Here is a 21,085-nt window from a genome sequence, read left to right as displayed (position 1 = left end):
AATGAATTGCGAAATATATCTGTTTCAAAACGGTATGTGTCTCGAATAAATTTCTTAGAAAGAAATAATTTTTCTAAATTCAGGCAGGTGATGACATAATTATTTCGATTACATAACACAAATTCATTGATTGATATTCCGAATAGTAAATATTTTCTAAGAGAATAAACTGCAAAGTCATCTGAGGTAAATGAAAACTTCACAGTTTTATATAGCACATTGTACAAATCATCCTCATTTAAAAATATTTTTAGCTAGGTATGGGGTGACTCCGAAAGTTTCTTGAGGCCGGATTCTCAAAGAATATTGAATCTTTCCAAGCTTTCGAATTTCGTTGTCTCGAATATTTTATATAAGAATAAGAGAAAATATATTTTACTCAATAATAAAATATTTCATTAAAGCAAAATTTGAGTTGCCTTTTTGATGGAAAACCAACTTAAGAACACATTTTTAAATACGATTGTATTTATTCATAAGATATAAATAAAATGTAATAAATGAATGTATAATTAAAATCCTCGAAATTTGCCATTCGATTGATTAGTATAATTTGACAAAAGTATTTGAATAATATAAGTAATTTTTTAAGAATTTTTAAACCCAAAGGAAATGCAGAAAGGATAGGATCCGTTTAGGAATTAACATAGATTACCTCCAAGCATGGAACGGTCAAATCTCTAAGAAATTGAGAATTCGGCAATCAAGATAACTATTAAATCATATTCGTTACATACTCATTGAACATGAGCATTCGCTTTCCTTTTAAAGAATGCGCTTCCACTGAATTCAATAAAACTAATCTATTCAAAATTTTGAACTAGAATGTTTAATAGATATTTATGTTAGGATTTGAGGTACTTAAAAAAATCAGATAATTCGAATTTTGGCTGTTGAATCTTTTGCAATAGTCTAATGATTTGAGGATTCGAAAGTTCAGTCTATATACGAAAGCTTCATCAGCTTCTCTGTAGAACTGCAGTATAACTTGTAATGACATCGCTACGGATCAAACTAACCTTTATTCCCTTGTAGCATATCATACCGAGTTTAAAGAAAATATTTATTCACATCTTTGCTAGAAAAGAATAATATATTCATGTATAAACTTTTCTATATTATGCCTTTAGTAATATAAACATGAAACATAAATACGAAAATTGTACAAAAAACTAAACTGATGAAAAGAAAAGAAAAATATTTAAATATTTTCTGAAATATGGTTACGCTGGCAGTATAGTCTTTTATTTACCTTAATACTCCTTCGAAATGTTTAAACATTTTTATCGAAATTTCTCTAAAATCATTATCACTTATTTTCTATAAATCGAAATTTTTTAATGCTTCTTGCTCTAACTAAAATAACTCTTTTTCTCATATCCTATTATGTAATTTTGTACAAATTAAAAGGCAGAGAAACTTGCTTTTTTCAAATTTCAATTCATTTTTTCAAATAAAATCCATTCCAACTAACGATAAAACTGACCAAGTTCTATATAGATTTTGTGTATACGAGTCAGTTTCCCTTAGAAAGTCCTCCACGAAGGCATCCCTCCCCTTAGGCAGATAGCCCTAGTGAGCTTTGCCATAATTAAATACACACACTCTATATAGGTTTTTTAGTAATCGCATTTAACTTCTCAGACTTCATTTTGTTGGACTAGAAAAATCTAAGAATGTGTTAATAAATCTAAGAATATGTTTCAGCTTTGCGTACGTTTTATGTAGTTTGTTTACTTGAGCGATTTTCTTATTGTTCTGATAAGTAACATTAACAGATATAAAAATAGAACGTTCATGTGATAAAAATTAGTTTAATTTCCCGTCACACTGCATCAAATTCAGCTTTCCGATTTTCAAGCTTGCATTCATGTTTCTGTTCTTTTCAACATGAAATAGTCCATCCAATGAAATAGCATTCCATCTTTCTTTGAATTAAAAATTCATGTGGAAATAGAGTAATAAACCTTTACAAGTATTTTTATAAACTATTTTAAATAGTGCATACCAAACTGATTACATTGATTTGTAGGTGATATTTATTCCCTACAATACAATGTTTTAGTAATCCATGCTCTCATATTTGTGCATTTTCATTAGCATAGATGTAGTTTTCAATAAAGTTAATCCCCTTCCGTCCCTTGAACATGAAGGGCAAATTTCGTATTTTCATTTTATTACTTCTTTCATTGAAAAGTAGTTTCATACTTCTCTAGCTTTCTACAAAACATTTTCTTGCGTTAATATGATTCAGAAGAAGAAAAGCGAACGAACTATGATTTAGTAACTCGTAATCTCATATTTGTTCATTTCCTTTCACAAAGATGTAGTTTTCAACGAAATTAATCCCCTCCTGTTTCTTGAACTTGAATTGAAAATTTTGTATACGAACTATATTTTTAGAAACATATAATTTTCAAGGTTGGCTTTACGACTTTCTGCCTCAAAATTACCAACTACACCTGAAGAGTGTGTAACGCAAAAAAAATGTAGATTGCGCTTGAACCGCAACGTTTAATATCTACCTTTAAATTTGAGTACGTTACTGTGTTGCAATTAGTTCAATAATTTCCAAGTCGAAAAGTGAAACGTTTTTCTTGATTTTCCTTTAAACTCGTGTAACATTCTACGGTATAAAAGCACTTAAACCAAATAATATATGCACATTTCCATCTGGAATGCCATTTTTAAATATTAAGTAGAAGTTTTCGCTTTAATTAATTCATCATTAATGGTTTCGTATTATTGTTAATCTTCCGTGGTAATTTTTTTCCTAGTTGCGTAAAATCTCCATTACATTCTGACATTTACAAAGTGTTCCGTCTTTTTGGTAGATAGGTGGCGCTCTTGATGCGCGCCGATGAAAAATATTCTACTTGACGCTTGAACATGAAGAATGACGCATGTCATATTTATTTGATGCTTGATTATGTTTCATGGCCGCTATAAGCGGAAGTAATATAAGTTTATCGTTAATAAATGTTATTTCTATGTTCTGTGAACTCTTGAAATTTTGATTTGAAATTCTAATGCTCTCCCAACCTTGACTCCTGAAACGAAACGATCTTTGAATTTATGACTCATGAAGAGAGACACCATATATTATTTTTGGGGTCTGAAACCCGCGAAATGGGGAATTACCTTTTGAAAGGTAAGAATTTTGATTTATTTGTTCTTGGTATCGATCTTTGAAAACGAAACATAATGGATTATTTAGCAAAAGAGAAAAAGAAACGTGCTATTGTACGTAGTAAAGTTACTACACTTCTAAATAAACTTGAGAAATTATTATCGGAAGAATTAAGTAAAGAACATCTAGAAGATTTAAATTCATCATATGAATTGTTAATTGAATACCATGAGAAACTTAAAACTCTTGACTCAAAGATCGATGCTCTCATAATTGATGAAAAAGAATATGATAACGAACTACTTGTATGTGAAGAGTATGATGAAAAAATTATAACGTTTAAAGCTAAGATTGTTAGTAAAGTAAAGAAAATTTACAGTAATGAAGTTGTTGAAAGACGTATAATTACAACTAGTAATGGTATTAGTAGTACTCTGAATGGTAATAATGTTGTTACAAGTAGTGCTTCAGTAAAGTTACCTAAATTAAATATTGAAAAATTTGCTGGTGATCCCAGTAAATGGCTCGAATTCTTTAATTCGTATGATAATGCTATTCATTCTAATCCAAGTTTATCTAAAATAGATAAGTTTACATATTTGAAAAGTTTATTATCTGGTTCAGCATATAATTGTGTTTCTGGTTATGCTTTATCTGAAGAAAATTATGATCTATGCATTAAAAGTTTAGAAGAGAGGTTTGGTCGTAAAGATGTTATTATATCAAAATTCATGCAGATGTTGTTACAGTTAGAACCAGTTAAAAGTTCTTCAAATGTTTTTGAGTTAAGAAAGCTCTATGATCAGTTACAAATCTGCGTTAGAAATTTAAGTAGTTTAGATGTTACTAGCGGTTCATACGGACAGTTATTGAACCCAATAATTCTTAAATTGTTACCTGAAGATTTAGCTCTTGAATTCCATAGAAAACGAACATCTAACCAAAATATAGAAGTAAGTGAATTAATAGAGTTCATTAAAATAGAAACTGAATGCCGAGAAGCAAGTATTTTGATTAATAGCTCAAAAGGTAATAAATACACAGGGGTTAATCCTAAACAAGGGTTAAAAATTATAAAGTCAAATCACAAGCTTCTGCTTTTAACACATCGGTAAAAATGTTTTGCATATTCTGCAAATCAAATGAACATACATCTGCCGGATGTTTGAAATTTTCCGACGAACAAAAACGAAACAAATTGAAACATGAAGGTCGCTGTTACAGCTGCTTTCTGAGATCACATTTGCGGGCGTTTTGTCGATCAAAAATACAACCATGCGAACATTGTAACGAGAAAAATCATAATAAACTTTTCTGCCGTTTGAAATCGAAAGAAATGGAAGATGTTAACTCCGCAGATACGCAAAATAAAACTTTAGTATCTGCTTCGCACTGTAACACTCTAAAACCTGAAAATAGTGTGCTTTTACAGACATGTTCTGTTATTGCTCAAAGCAAAAATAAATCGAGAATCGTAAGATTATTAATTGATTCAGGTAGTGAACGAAACTTCATCACCCACAAGTTAGCGCGCGATTTAGAATTGCAAGTCATTAGAAAAGAATTTCTAACAATTTATTCGTTTGGAATTCAGCGCGGTAACTCGCAAGAATTTGATGTATATAGTCTAAAAATAAAAAATAAAAACGATGATCGCTGCCTTGTTGTAGAAGCTATAGGGATAGAATTAATATCATCAATAAACTTCCAGGCGCCATCAACATGTCAAAACATTAAAGAATTTATGACTAAAAAAGGTTTGGAACTTTCGGATACAAGTCCCGTTAATGAGAACATAAATATTCTGCTTGGCGCGGAGCATTTCTGGTATATACAAACAGGAAGTAATTCAATGATAAATGATGGTTTGTTTATAATACCGACCATATTTGGATACACAGTGATGGGTAAAGTAAAAAATAATAATACTCGAATTAATGCGTTGTTTTTATCTGCCGTTGAAGGAAACACATTTGATTTGCAGTCATTTTGGAAATTGGATTCGATAGGAATTGAAAATGAAAACAAAACATTTTCGGAAACTGATTTGGATACTATTAAGCATTTTAACGACAGTTTGAAATTTAATAACGGCAGGTACGAAACAAAACTCTTTTGGAAGGACAATAAATCACAACTCGCTGATAATTTTTTCGTTGCTAAACAACAATTTCTAGGACTAAAGCATAAATTAAAGGGAAATGATTTCCTATATAATGAATATGATAATATAATTAGAGAACAAGTTGAAAGGGGGATTATTGAACAATGTAAGTTTGTTGAAAATGAACCTAACTGTTATTATATGCCTCATAGGCCCGTTATACGTGAAGGAAAAGTAACAACAAGAATAAGAATAGTTTATGATGCCTCTTCTAAGTCTGAAGGAGCTAAATAGTTAAATGAATGTTTGATATCAGGCCCTAATTTAAATCCTAACTTGTTGGATATAATTTTAAAATTTCGCGTACATAAAGTTGCATTTTGTGCAGACATAGAGAAGGCTTTTCACCAAATTCAAATTGATAGTGAAGATAGAAATTTTTTAAGGTTCTTATGGTTTGATCATTCTTACGACAATAGTGACAATAGTTTAGGCTTTAAGGTTTTCCGAATGTGCCGAGTGCCGTTTGGAATGACAACAAGTCCGTTTATTTTGTCCGCCACCATCAAACATCATATTAAGGGTTATGAAAAGAAATATAGCAAAGCTGTTGACATGTTAAATAAGTCCCTATATGTTGATGACCTTATCCATGGAGCAGACTCCGTTGAAGAAGTTTTCTCATTATCAACTGATGCAGTTAAAATTCTTCAAGACGCTGGTATGAACTTAAGAAAATTTGAATCAAATTCCGTATCTTTAAAAAATCATTGGCAAGATATTGGTTTAATTAATAAGGAAGATAATTTGGATAAGAAAACGTTAAAGGTGCTGGGAATAATTTGGGATTTGGATGAGGACACATTGAAATTAGATGTACAAGAACTTTTACAACCAGTTGACTGGAAACACGTTACAAAGCGAAAGGTATTACAGATTGTGGCAAAAATTTATGACCCAGTTGGATTCATTGCACCCTTTGTTATCAGAATAAAATTCTTATTACAAGAGTTATGGGAATTGGGTATTGATTGGGACACAATTTTGCCCAGTTATTTGAGTGAAAAATTTAAAACTTGGTACTTTGAAATTGAAGTTATTCTCAACTTGTGTATTCCTAGAAAATACATATTAAATGATGAATGTGTAAATGTCGATAAAATAGAGCTTTTTGTCTTTTGTGACACCAGCCTCAAGGGATATGGAGCTATTGGATATTTTCGTGATCCTGATTCTTGCTGTACGTCTTTTGTTCTTTCAAAGAGCCGTGTATCCCCACTTAAAAAATTAACCTTGCCTCGTTTAGAACTTATGGGAGCTATTATTGCCGCAAGAATAGTTAAATATTTAAGGAAATTATTTAATATCCAAGAAGATAATGTATTTTGTTTTAGTGACTCTAAAATTGTTCTTCACTGGATCAGGGGTACCGCTGATAAATGGAAACCCTTTGTTGCTAATCGTGTACGTGAAATACAAGATGTTGTATCACCTTCGCAATGGAAATACTGTAAGGGAAATGACAATCCGGCTGACATAGTTTCACGTGGATCAAGAGCTTCTGATCTAGAGGAAAATAAACTTTGGTTCAATGGACCAGTGTGGTTAAAAGAGAAAAATGTACCTTCATCATGTTTTGATCCTTTGATTGAGCCTATGGTAGAAGAGGTACAGGTAGAACAGCGTCAAACTACTGTATGTTCTGTTATTAGCCAAGAGGCTGAATTTGAATTGACATCCAGGTTTTCATCCTGGAAAAAATTGAAACGCGTAACTGCATGGTGTTTAAGATTCTGCCACAATATTAAACCTACATCTTTAAAACTCAAGGGTTTTTTAACAGTTCAAGAATTGGATAAGGCAAGCAATTTGATTTTTAAAATCATGCAAAATTCCGAATTTAGAGAAGAAATTAGACTTTTGAAAGCAGGGAAGAAATTGAATCTCAGCAGTAAAATCCTGAAATTAAATCCTTTTCTTGATAGAGAAGAAATCCTTAGAGTCGGTGGTAGACTCTGTAACTCGAATCTTTCAGAAAACACAAAGTATCCAATCATTCTTCCCAAAAGTCACCAAGTTACTGAATTGATAGTCAAACACTTTCACGAAGTGAACCTTCACGGAGGAGCCACATTAACTTTATCTGCTCTGCGACAGAAATATTGGATCGTTAATGGCCGAGAAATTGTAAGAAAAATAAATTGGAAATGTATAAAATGTTTTAAAAATCGAACAAGCACATCCAGTCAGATAATGGGCGACCTACCTGCTTCTCGCGTATTGCCGAATAGAACATTCTCGAATACAGGACTAGATTTTGCAGGCCCCTTTTTAATTAAAGCTAGGAAAGGAAGAGGAGGAACGAGATATAAATGTTACGTTTGCCTTTACATATGCTTCACCACAAAGGCCATTCACCTAGAAGTGTTCAGTGATCTAACAACTGAAGCATTCCTAGCATCTCTGAAAAGATTTGTGTCACGCAGAGGAAAACCCAAGAAAATCTTTTCCGATAGAGGCACGAACCTCGTTGGGGCTGATCGAGAATTAAGAAGATACATAGCTACACTTTCCTCTGACGAAGCATTTCAAAACTACCTGAGCGGTGAAAATATTCAATGGATCTTCAATCCTCCTGCTGCCCCTCACTTTGGAGGCCTTTGGGAGGCTGGAGTGAAACAAATGAAGATTCACTTAAAGCGGACTATTGGGACCCAGGTTCTGACATACGAAGAATTTCACACCTTAATTACACAGATCGAGGCGTGTTTGAATTCAAGGCCAATAGTTTCCATCTCATCTGACCCTGAAGATTTTAATCCTTTAACACCTGGACATTTCCTAATTGGGACTACATTAACAGCAATTCCTGAACCTGATCTTACAAATAATAAGCTAACCCCTGCTGAAAGATGGAAATTGACACAGCAAATTTTCCAGAGCTTTTGGACACGTTGGTCTAGAGATTATCTTTCACAATTACAAGGGCGTACCAAATGGTTGAGGGATAAACCAAATTTAGCTCTCAATGACTTAGTCTTGATAAAGGATGAAAATTTGCCTCCATTAAAGTGGCGACTTGGACGAGTAATTGAACTATATCCTGGTGCTGATGGAAAAGTTCGTGTTGTGAAACTAAAAACTTTATTGGGCAAAATGAAGCGTCCTATACATAAACTTTCCCGCTTACCATTCAGTGAATAAGACTCTAAAAAAAAACCATTAATTGTATATTCATAATTTGTGTCTTTATTATTATTACTAATTCAATTGTGTTTCAGATTCAGAGAATGGACCACAATTGTGGATTATGGTAATTTAACAGTTTCATTATTTTGTTTTCCTTCTAGAGATTGTAAGTATGTTTTATTTGTAAAATTTTGTGCTAAATTTAATGTTGTTATTCAATTTAAATTTGTCATTATGCATTTTTATTTTATATGATATACTGTTCAACTTTGGAAAACTTGTTTGAATCTAAAATTGAAGATCTTTATAATAATGTTGTAATGAACCAATGTTCATCGGGGCGGACTATGTTCCGTCTTTTTGGTAGATAGGTGGCGCTCTTGATGCGCGCCGATGAAAAATATTCTACTTGACGCTTGAACATGAAGAATGACGCATGTCATATTTATTTGATGCTTGATTATGTTTCATGGCCGCTATAAGCGGAAGTAATATAAGTTTATCGTTAATAAATGTTATTTCTATGTTCTGTGAACTCTTGAAATTTTGATTTGAAATTCTAATGCTATCCCAACCTTGACTCCTGAAACGAAACGATCTTTGAATTTATGACTCATGAAGAGAGACACCATACACAAAGTAACTTACAGTAATTTACGATCAAATGTGTATTTTTCTAATCTCAAACTGGAAAAGTATTGACTATAAGCGAACTTATATAAGAAATCCCAATAACTAGAAAGACAGTATTTCTTAAAGATATTCATCATCGTAAGCGTTACCATATAAAATACTTCCTCCGTACCAAACATTTAGGTCGAATCTTTTTTACCAAATTAGTTGTTACATTTCAAGTAGGTGGGGTCATAAATAACTTTCGAAGTAGTTTAGTAGACCATTACAATTGTACAATGCATACGACACCAGTAAAATTATACAATGCACTATAATGAATATAACGCTCTGTACTAGGTTTTCATTGTCAGTTTTTACTTTCCACAAATGTAGCACTTATTTTGGGACAATTTTTTTGAAGCAAATTTACACAGTTCACACGCTGTTAAGCCACGCCCCATTTTATAAGGACTTTACCACCAGTATATATCAGAAAGATTATGTTTATGTGATTAAGGCAAAGCTTCGAGGGCTGTTTGCCTAAGGGAAGGGATGCCTTCGTGGAGACCTTTGTAAGAGAAACTGGTTCGTATACAAGAGATAGATCATCGAGTTCTCAATTCATTAGCTAGATGATAGTTTTTTTGCGATTACTGACAAAAAAGTCCTTACAAGTTAAAGAGGGAATTCTTGTTAAGAAAACGTTGTTGATTGATAGCGTAGCAACCTGAAATTTCTGAAAAATGTTCAAACGAAATCATAAAAACTTTAGTGTCAAAAATTAGCACAAAAGTTTTGAAATGTAGCAACTAATTTGGGACAGAAGGAGTAGTAAATCAATACCTTTCTGATTTTAATTTCGACTTATAAACTGCAAGAACAGCAACATGCGGATGCGACTTAAATTACATCTAAATCTCTGTTAACCAAAAATTCGTTGTTTTTCCTATGATAATAGACATATACTGCATTTTCATACTCACTATAATAATAGCCAAACCTATTAAGACACAAATAAAATTTGACACTACGTTTTAGCTCATTTTAATAAAAGAAACGGTTAAAAAAGACCTATTAAAAACAGAATAATTTTTTATACATTTTTTCACCCTTAAATTTATGTATAAAAAATATGAAATTTAATTAGAAAGTTAAAAAAATATTACATATTTTGTAAAGAATCAGCATAGTTTGCGCTCTGAAAACATATGAAATTAAAGATTTTCTCATATAAATTCAAAGAATATAATAACAGTTTTTAAACACTCCAAAATAATAGGTATAAATCATCTACCGTTATCTCTGAGATCTTCCTCTATGCAGATAGTCCTTATATCATAGTTTTGTAATTGAATACACCGTACCTTTTATAAATTTTCTTCATTGCTGTATCAAAAAATACTCCGTAACTTTTTTAAGAAAATATTCCTTGTCTTCCTCATTTACTTTTGTTCTTATAATATATGTATATCCATATTTTGTGTGAATTTTGCCAAATAAAATCAGATTATATTTCGCATGATTTAAATCATTCAATTTTACAATTTTAAGATAACATCCGAAACTGTTGAATTCTTCAATTTATTGTAACCCTTTTCTGAAAGACCTTTTCGGCTAAGGATTTCTTATTCAGTCCATCTATAAAAAAAGAAATTTAAACGAATACCATAATTGTATATAAAAAAGATAAAAATGTGATTATCTTGTACAAAACTGTACTCACATCAATTATAAGCCTTAATTTGATCAAATTCATTTCTAAATAATAAGAAATAGTCTTGGTTTAAACTTAAAATTTTATAGTTTTAAATACATTATTTAATAACTACAGATCTAGAACTTTCTAAATATTCAATATTATATTTTGTCAGCATATTTCCATTTATTAGGAATAATAATCTAACTATACTTCGCAATCTGTATATCTTTCACTTCTATTATGAATTTTTCTCTATATTCTTTATCTTTCGATACTTTAATATATTGATTAGTCTTGTCACTTTACCTACAAAACTTTTATCATCTCCTGCTTTTAATTCTTTTTAATACGTTTATTAATTCATTTATATTTTCATTTTTTTTAAATTCTCTTAAACACAATTACTAATTTTTCTCTAAATTTAGTACTACCATGTTCCCCCATCGAGGACACAGATATAACTTTTTATGCCTTGATCGATATTTAATTCTTGAATACATTCATCGAAATAGTATTTAGTATCTTCGTGGAGTAATTTTTATAGCATATTATATTTGGGACATATCAAATGTTCAAAAATGTTATATCTCAAACATTTTTGAACAAAACTACTATGAACACTTTCAGAATCATCATAGATATCGGCTTCATTATAATGAAATAACCGTATACTTACAGCAACTTTGTATTATTCATAAAATATAGTATTCACGCTAGGTAAGAAAATGCTTTAATTTATCGAGAATATTATTATTTTGACGACAACCTAATTTTTCTAAATTTATTAAATTTTCTATTCCTTCAAAAGAAGTTATCATATTTTCATTACAGTATAATTATATTAAATTTATTAAATTTTCTGTTTCTTCAAATGAAGTTAGAATATTTTCATGGCAATATAATATTTTTAAATGTATTAACTCTTCTTTTCGATAATGACTTTGATGTTATGTTTTATTTCTTCTGGCAGCATAACTCCTGTTATTTCTTGAAAAGAAGAGCAAGTCTCTTAGGAAGGTTTTTAAGATTTCAAGTTTAGAATGAAATTCTTCGGCAATTTGCTCAGAATTAAATTTTAAACTTTCCTTTTTAAAAACCTATGTTTCCAGAAATGTTTGAGCTAATCACGAATTTAACGAAATTCTCTTTGTCTAGAAGAAACGATACCAAAAGAAAATCCCGCTGAGATGAGCAGCTCAGTTGGCTTACCGTTACTAGAAACATATGCAGAATGTTCATGTAAATGCTGACAAAATATTTTTCTGTATCACAAAAATTAATTTTTGGAAAATTGTGTACAACATAAAGATAATACTAACCGTTTTGAGCCTCAGTGTACTTCAAAATTTCTAAAAATGCGGAACTAAATTTTCATAAATTTTTCTATCTCAAGATTAAATTAAGAAAGTCTTTTTTCGATCTCGTAATCGAAGACAGGAATCGAACTGAACCCAAACCGAGCTAACAGCCTACAAAAGTCTTAAAAAATCTGTGGACAATGAATTTTTAAATGTCCTTTTTTAGGATGAAGAAAGGAGCCTAAATGAGGTTAATAACTGAAAAATAAGTTTTCCAAATTTGTCCATTTTCTGTTTCAAAGAAAAGAGTATACTTAATATTTTATTTCCTCAAATAAAAAATATTTTTGGATTATTATTACGATCTACTAAATTTTAAAAAAAGTAATGTATATTATTTTAATTGCTCTTGTTCTGATCAAATTCCAGAATATTTATTGAAGTAAAACAGTAATTACAATTTGAAATGTTAAATGTTGTGTTTTGTTACTGTCTATTATAATTATATTTTCTGGAGAAATTTCTATCCCTTAACGGATGGGATATACGTTGTCGAGTCATTAGGTTTGTTTGAAGCCGGAGCAGCGAAAAATGCGCTATGACCAAGCCTGGACTCTAACCCTTGGGACTCTCGAATGCGCGTCGCGTATGCTTCCAATACCATCACAAAGCCATGCGTAAAGGAGGAACAAAATAGCTTATAAAAATTGTATTTATTTTTTTTATTGCAATTATCGTCATGCTTCAACTTATTATATACTTTCAACTGATGTTTTCGGACGAAGTCATTTTGAAAACGTATAACAAAACGTATAATAAAAAGTCTTAACAAAACATTTACTAATTACATAACAATGTTGATTCTTCATTTGAGCGAAAGCAAGTTATGTATAACGTTTTTCTGCATTTATTAAACACCGCAAGAAAAATTTCGGTGGTTAATAAATGCAGATTTTATATAACTAACTGGCTAAAACGGAAAGCATTTGTAATATTGATTAAAGAACACAGTATTTTCAAATTTACAGTGTAAATTAGTTTTTCATTATTGCCTTCAAATTATTTCGTATTAAATTAATAACCAATTTTTTAATAAATCAAAGAAATTTCTGGAATTTTGGTATGTCAGAACAACTAGAGTATACTTTTGTACTCATGGATACAGGGAGAGTGTCATATGAAGCCAAGCATACTTACTCCGGCATGTTTCTGCTATTAATGACCCTTCTCAAATACTATTTTATTTACGCATTTATTACTGGATTCATTTTTGGGTAAGTCTCTAACTGTATTAATATTGCATTGGTTATTTTGTTATGATGGAGATCTCGAAGCTAGCTGTTTTCCAACTAGGTATTCACTACAGAAACTGGCTTTCATATTTGCATTACTTATGTGATAAATCATGAGAATAATTATTTTTTAAAACATTACGCCTTCCACTAGTTTAACCCAGGAAATTATTTTTACAACTATCAGACATAAATAATTATCGAAAGGTATTTCGATCCATTAAACTCATTTTCATATTCAATCATTTATATTTGCTATATATTTCTTTAACAAGAGTGCATAGCGATAGCATTTGGTGGCCGTTTTACTTTTATTTGAAACGAGATTCGACACAAAAATGAAACAACCATAAAACTGAGGATAGTTGTAAATACATTTAGTTGCTTCATAACGAGAGCTTATCTTCATAATCAACGTATTCTTCAAATCTTCACGATCCACGTGTTCTTCATGATCAATGTATTTAGCATAATTCCAAGAATGCATTTGATGCTTATAAATGGCATATGTTGTTGTCAACATTTCAGAAATTTTAGATTATCTCATATTATATTTTATTAAGAGTATAAGTCTGCTCAGAGCTTCAAATAAATTATCACTTCACGTTTGTCAGTTTAGCCTAAATCTAGTTATGAATCTCATACGTATAACCTGGCATTGATATAAAGGTCTTAAATACTATAACTGAAAGTTTCGAATTATATTTTAATATAGATTTTCATTAAAAACTGCTATGAGCTTCAAGAAAAATAGTACCATCTGTTGTCCATTAAAGTTTATTAAGGGCTTTCTGTAAACTACCACTTTATATTGTCCAGTTTTCTAATTAGCTTTCTATAAATCTACTACATCATCAAAGTTACATATGCATGCTGCAAAACTAAACATATAAAATAAATTTTTGAATGTTTTGCGTAAGAGTTAGCGAGAACAAAAAAGTCACAGACAGACATGCAGATAGACAGACATCATTTCAAAAACAGTAAAAACGTATTGTGGTAATTTGTTCTTGTTTGTAGTATTCGCGCTCATTCGTGCTTATTCGTAGAAAATTTACTGTGGAATTTTTGGATTAAAAGCATTTCCTTTTACCAATGTACATAGGTTGGCGGGAACTAAAAACAGATAGATCTCTTTTTCCTATTAGCTTAGCTATCAAATTAATACGAGATTTTTTGCATCCAAGTCAAGCTATTGAAAACAGACCGTTATGACTTTCAAGTAAGTACGACTTACTCTTGTCCAGTTTTACCCAAAATCTAATCAACTCTTTTATGTGAATGTAGGAAGCTTAAATACGGAAAAGAGAAAGTTTTGGAAGTTTCATATAAGAGTTACTATCGGCAAACATATCGTCACACACATGCACACAGACACACAGACAGACAGATATCATTGTAAAAATAGTAAAAACACATTGTGAAGACCTAATTCTTGTTAACTCATTGAAACCTCATTATTAAAATTTTGAATTTCTTGAATATTACCGCTTGAAACTGTACTATAACTTCAGGTCTTAAGCAACCATTCTATTCAGTTTGAAACATCATATAATAATAAATAATAATATCAATTCAGTAGCATTATTATATTTTGTAAATATTTTGGGTATTGTTTTAATTCACATTTGCATTAATGTACTAAATAATTATTGTGTGCTCTAATAAATAACATGTAATTGCGTAATAGACGCTTATAATAACCTAAATTCATGCACATTAATTAATCTAGCATATTTGCAGCATTCCAATCATTTGTTTTTTACTGAGCCTGCCAGTTGTCTTATCGCCACGTTTATACTGCTGCAAACTCACAAAAAGTTTAAAACAAACTTATTTACTTAAAACATGATAGTTGCACCACTTATGATTGAAAATAAATCTAAAAAGATTGCAGGACTTCAAATAACCTAAAATATGAATTGAAATTCAATGTATATGTGTATTCAATGTTAGATATATGGAAATTAAATCGAGACGAAAACACAGATAAAATTATATACGGGAAAAAAAATCATTACGGAAATGATAGATAGAAATTCTATTGCATATGTTTGATAGTAAAATGAAACGAAAACTTTTATACGAATCTTCCAGAAATATTTTATTATTGCACATTTTCGAAATATATATCAAATAGGAAGCACATAACAATATTTTGGTTAATATACAAATTTCCGAAGATTTTAAAATTTTTCTCTAATTTCTATAGCAACATATATGCAGGAGAAGTGTATTCAGACATCTTCTAACTTTCCACATCCTAGAAGGAAAAAGATTAAGTAATTAATATAAATCATTTCAAGTACAAGAAGTTATAATGAAGTAACTAATATTTATGAGTGAATTTAAATATTATTGACCGAAAAGCAGAAGTCACGCAACTCGACAAATATTTTCAAATTCTTAGCCTCATAACCTGTGAATTTGAGACTATAACTGAAGTATAATATGATGGATCCAGACGGTATTGCAGATTGTTTAAACATATTTGTCTCAAGCTGTGCTCATAAATATCCGATTGCATAAGGTTCGAATTAAAAATATTGTTAATAAAATAAGGAACAGTAATAAAGTTTCAGTTTCACTTCGCAAACATTTAAAAAACATGTATATGAACAATACTAATAACAGGGAAATCTCTCAATTTTTAAATATATATTTTTATAACTGAAATCTGAAATTTGGTACCTTTGAAAATTTTTATTGCTTGTGCTCTCTAATTCAAATATATTGACAGTTAAGCATTAATTTCCTAGATTGGCATTTCTTTTATCATATTTAATTAATTATTAAATAATTTTGTTTATTTAAAAGAAGAATAAGCAAATTATAAACAGTCTCTTTCATAGAAAATATACCAAATGGTAAACAACTTAGGAATAAATAGTAACCACTCAATAATATCCCCTTTCTCCTGTTCATTAAAATTTTCATATTCGCATAAATAAAAATACATATGTTTGCTTATAAATAATCATAAATTTCTTTATTTCGTACTACAGCTTAACACTTGATGGCGTTTCGATCCTGATAAACGTTTTAGCCTCGAAGAGAATTTTTTAGAAATTATTTTCATCACGGATTGTAGGTACTCATCTGTCAATCAGGTTCTTATCTTATTAACTTTGAACTATGAAAAAACGCTGTTTACATTGAAAAGGTTATAGTTACTTTACGCATCCTTTGCTGCTACAAGTTTCCCTTAGAAAGGTCCTCCACGAAGGCATCCCTTCCCTTAGGCAGATAGCCCTAGTGTGCTTTGCCATAATTAAATACACCACCACCTTTGCTGCTACAACTTTAGTAAAATGTCTAGCGAATACTTCTAGTCTTCTTACAACTATAAAATGTAAGTCCAAAGAAGTTTTAAATTACACTTTTATTCCCTCAATGAAATATTAAAGACGACCCCTCTGGTGCTTAGAGGAAAACCTCTACTTGGTCTTTAACTGAACATTGAAAATAAGGAACTTAACTAATTCTAACTAACTAAAAGTTAGTAGAAACTGAACTAACCCGTTTGGCCTGTCACATATGTATTAACTTACGAATTTGCAGTGTTATATAATGTATGTCACATATACATTATATCACACTGCAAATTCATAAGTTAAATTTATATATTTTCTGATGCACTATTCATATTTGTTCCTTATAGTAAAGATTGTAATGAAATCAGACTTCAAATAACTAAAATCTGAAATCTGCAGCACCTTATATGCAAAATATGTACTTGAAATTTTTTTGCGAGACGCATGAATTTCTTTCAAGGGTCTTCATTTTGAGTTCACTTATCTAGAGCACCGTTTTATTAGTGCAGATCTTGATGTGTTATATTAACTTTAGTATAAGGTTTTTAGCAAAAGCAGTCTCATAGATTAAATCATCGTTTAAATTTCATACCTTAAGAAATATAAATTTAAAAATTCAGGGATATAAAAAGTTATATACAGAATTATTTTTTTTAATTACTGAATGGTCGCATAACGTGCAACGTATTTCTGTAATTAAAAAGAAATTTACAAAAAATAAATCGGTCCTACATACGTTATAATTTGTTTTTGTTTATATCATAATCACGAAATATTAAAACTTTTCCTCCTCAAAATGGGCAAACGTTTTAGAAACCGAGCTTTGCCGGGAACAATGAAGATCTGCTGATGAAAGATCGGCAAAAGCTATTGGAATTGCGAATTTTACCTGGAGTTCTTTGGAGTCATGTAAATAGTTTATATTACTTTAGAGAAATCTCGCAAGAAGACAAAAGTGCAAAAATAAACTAAATGCCAAAAAAAGTGTTTTTTTCTCTTCTTGCTACAAAAAACTGCTGTTTAAAAGTTTAAAAATGGAATGAATTCGGTATAATTGTTTAATAAATTATTATCCCACATAAAATTTGAAAAGATAATTCAAATTGCTGTGGAATTACAGAAAATACAGAATTCTAGAACATGCATGTACTTGAAATCAATTGTTTATGCAATTAAATGTTTACATTGACCTGAAACATAATAGCTTTCTGATTAAAATCATTCTTCGAACAAAAATTAGAAATCTTTTCCTCTGTTAACATTTTAAATCAATATTTATAAAAAAATAATAATTTTATAGATTATAAAAGTGATTATTTGCAAAGAATGTTTCGAAAAGAATTTTAAATACGTATGTCAAGCAGCTTACTAAAATTCGATTGAAATTTAATTAAGTTATAACTTTTTTTTACAAAATTTGATGCTTCTATTTGTTTTATAAATAAAGTCTGCAAAGAGATATATTTTAGGAAAAGAGAACTTAAAAAAAGATGAACTGAGTTTAGGGTAAGAAAAATGAAAGCATTAAAAAAACATTTTGTTTTGAGAATCAGATAATAGATACAGCATCTTCAACCTGGAAAATATCTACTTAAATAAAATTTAACTCGCTGTATAAGATCGTCAACTAAACGGAAGCTTTGTTTTTATTTTGTTATTACCACATTTCCTTGGAAAACTAAAAAAAAAAAAAACTATATATAAAGCCCCAAATCTTACTTTTAGACTCAAGGTTATCGGCCTTCAAACACATTTTGCGATAATTTATATCCATATGCCTTATTTCACTTTTATTTCGAGTCCTGATATTTGACAAAGTGTAAGTTATTTGTCGATAAATACCTGATCTCTCTACGCTTTTGCAAATAATCTTTAAAGTAAGAGTCATGATGCTCATACAGTTACATTATTGCTATCTGATTTATTATTAACTGCAGGAAAAATAGGTTCAATTTTATAATACAACACTTTTTTCCGAATACGTTTCTAAGTAAAATGTATTTCCTTATAACGAAATTTAGTGAAGTGAAGCTCATAATTTTTGCCTCCCTGGACGGTATAACGGATAACAAAAACTATAGATTAATTGCCACTCGAATCACGGGAAAACTATCTCTGGTTTTACCTGTTTCCTCTTCCGATAAATACCTGATCGCTCTAAACTTTGCAAATAATCTTTAATGTAATAGTCATGGTGCTCAAAGAGTCAAATTTATGCTATCTTTGTATTTTGTACCTTCTATATGATAATCGGATAGCTCTTACAGCACAACACGCTTTTCTAAATAAACTTCTAAGTAAAATGTATGTAATTATATTCAAATTTAGTGAAGTGAACAAACCTAGAGTGTTACAAAAACGGACTTAATTTCTAGCCCGTAAACAACAATATTAGATTGGTTTCCGCTCAAGATTTTGCTGCATTTATGCTGTCCTTGAAACTTTCATAAAAAGGACCTCCTCCTGTGGAGCATTTTGAAGACTCCATAAGAGACGAAGGAAACATTTTAATATTCACAAATTCACGTACATAACATTTATTAAAAGATAAAGGAAGTTTAAAATACACTGTCATTTTTACTCGAGAACCTATTTCATTATTTCGTAAAGTGAAATTTAAAAAAGGAAAGTCAAAGTATAAATTTTTTACATTTCTGTGCGAAGTAAAATCTTCTATGCTTATCTGTTAATTTTATTTTAATTATGAAGTCGACTCGAAATGACTAAACTAATTCAAATACATAATTCAATGGCAACAGCATTAGACCTCTATCTTTAAATACACAGTTTCGATAACAGTTTGGAAATACCCATAAAATGAATGGATAAAATATCAAATTCTTAAATGCAGTTGATGAAACAGATATGTATGTATATTATAAGTTTAAAAATCACTATCAAACTAATAAGACAACACTGCGGCTCTCTAGACATTCAGATACAAGCGAATTATGTTCGATGCTATTTAGTTTCAAAGAGGGCAAATTTTTGAGTTCTATGATCTGACTCAACGTATACATCTTGTGAGTATACTTAACGTTTACTTAATGTATACTTTTTGTGGGGTACATTTTGTGCGTTATGGTCTCGTATTTTTGTTTGAAAAAAATCATCCTAGAAACACTAACATAAGTGATCATAATCGTAGAATGACAGATGAATAAGGACATAATGGACGATTTTGATCTAACTGAAGGATGCAAAACTACAAATATAACTATTGAGCTGAATAACATACTTTCAGAATTTTCAATGCTAATCAATGAAAAAGAACCTTTCAAAGAGAGAAAACTGCAGTGCTCAAACTATAATCGCCAAACATTGGTTTATGAATGGAGAGGACAATGGGGCAATACTAACACAAATTTAAACTGCTGATCCGTCGAGGACAGTCATTTGATCCGTTGAACAGATCTTCACATAGTTTTCAATTAGAAGTTTAGCATGCATATGTAAAATTGTAGGCAAGCTTTTCATCTGGATTACTTATAAAGATCCGCTCGTAGTCTTGGCTGCCATATCATGAAGCCATGCCGACCCCATTAGTGCCCCGCAAATCATGTCGCTGCCGATACGCATAAAAGTTTATTAAGCAACGAAGATCATTTGCAATCACTATTTCTGCAGAAAATTTTATTGTCCTGGAACCCGATATTCCAGTTCAGAGATATCGTGTCTTAAATCAAAGATTCCTGAACATGCTGATGAGGTCATATTCATCATTTGCCAACCTTTCGACAATTAAAATTGCATAACGTGTTTAATGGTGATTTTCTGCTTTTCCACCAGGACATAAAATGATGTGAGAATGATTTACATGATTTGAAGTTACTCATTCCTAACACTCTAAGTGAAAGCCCTTATTAATAGATGTTTCCATTTTTCCTAACATCATTTTCCAAATTTGTAATAAAAAAACTGTAGTTTTTGCTGATAATGGAGGCATTTAATTGCCTTTAAATGTTTTACTTAAGACCTTCTTCCAGATTTTTTTATTTAGCCAGATGCAGAATAATAATTGTACAGTTCAATGATTGAGAAATTACTTAATGATTGAGAAATCCCTAAAAATTTGCATACTTGCCGTGCATTGTAGCAGTATTTATTGTCCCCCTAAGAGACCATCTAAGAGACCAGGTTGTGGCTGTGGTTCAGGGTTAGGAACAGCATGAATGATAGTCAAAGATGCCATCGCCAAAGCCATGAGGAAAACTAGGCTGCGTCTGAAGAATTCCATTTCTTAGATACACGACTTTAAAACCGTATGAATATCGTACCCTGGCAGTGTCCTTTTATAATACAACTTAGTCTTGAGAAAATGTGCAATATCATGAGACAAAATAATGACACAGAAAGGTGATACATAGTTTAAAATGAAAAGGAATTGCGAAATATATCTGTTTAAATGTCTTCGAAAGAAACAATTTTTGTATATTCAGGCGGA

General features: G+C 30.5%; 1 long non-coding RNA gene across 1 annotated transcript; it reads right to left on the bottom strand.

Annotated features, from left to right (window-relative positions):
- Positions 1 to 15,405: 15,405 nt before the first annotated feature.
- Positions 15,406 to 20,936, bottom strand: LOC146996265 (uncharacterized). The gene is made up of 2 exons (XR_015042161.1): positions 20,722 to 20,936; positions 15,406 to 15,590 (listed from the first exon to the last, which is right to left on the bottom strand). It is a non-coding gene; the product is annotated as an uncharacterized LOC146996265 (long non-coding RNA).
- Positions 20,937 to 21,085: the final 149 nt, after the last annotated feature.

The sequence above is a fragment of the Stegodyphus dumicola genome, chromosome 7 (genome assembly GCF_044657685.1).
Source record: "Stegodyphus dumicola isolate Sdum_Otavi_A_Nest chromosome 7, ASM4465768v1".
Classification (NCBI taxonomy): domain Eukaryota; kingdom Metazoa; phylum Arthropoda; class Arachnida; order Araneae; family Eresidae; genus Stegodyphus; species Stegodyphus dumicola.
This window is presented reverse-complemented; position numbering and strand designations above follow the sequence as displayed.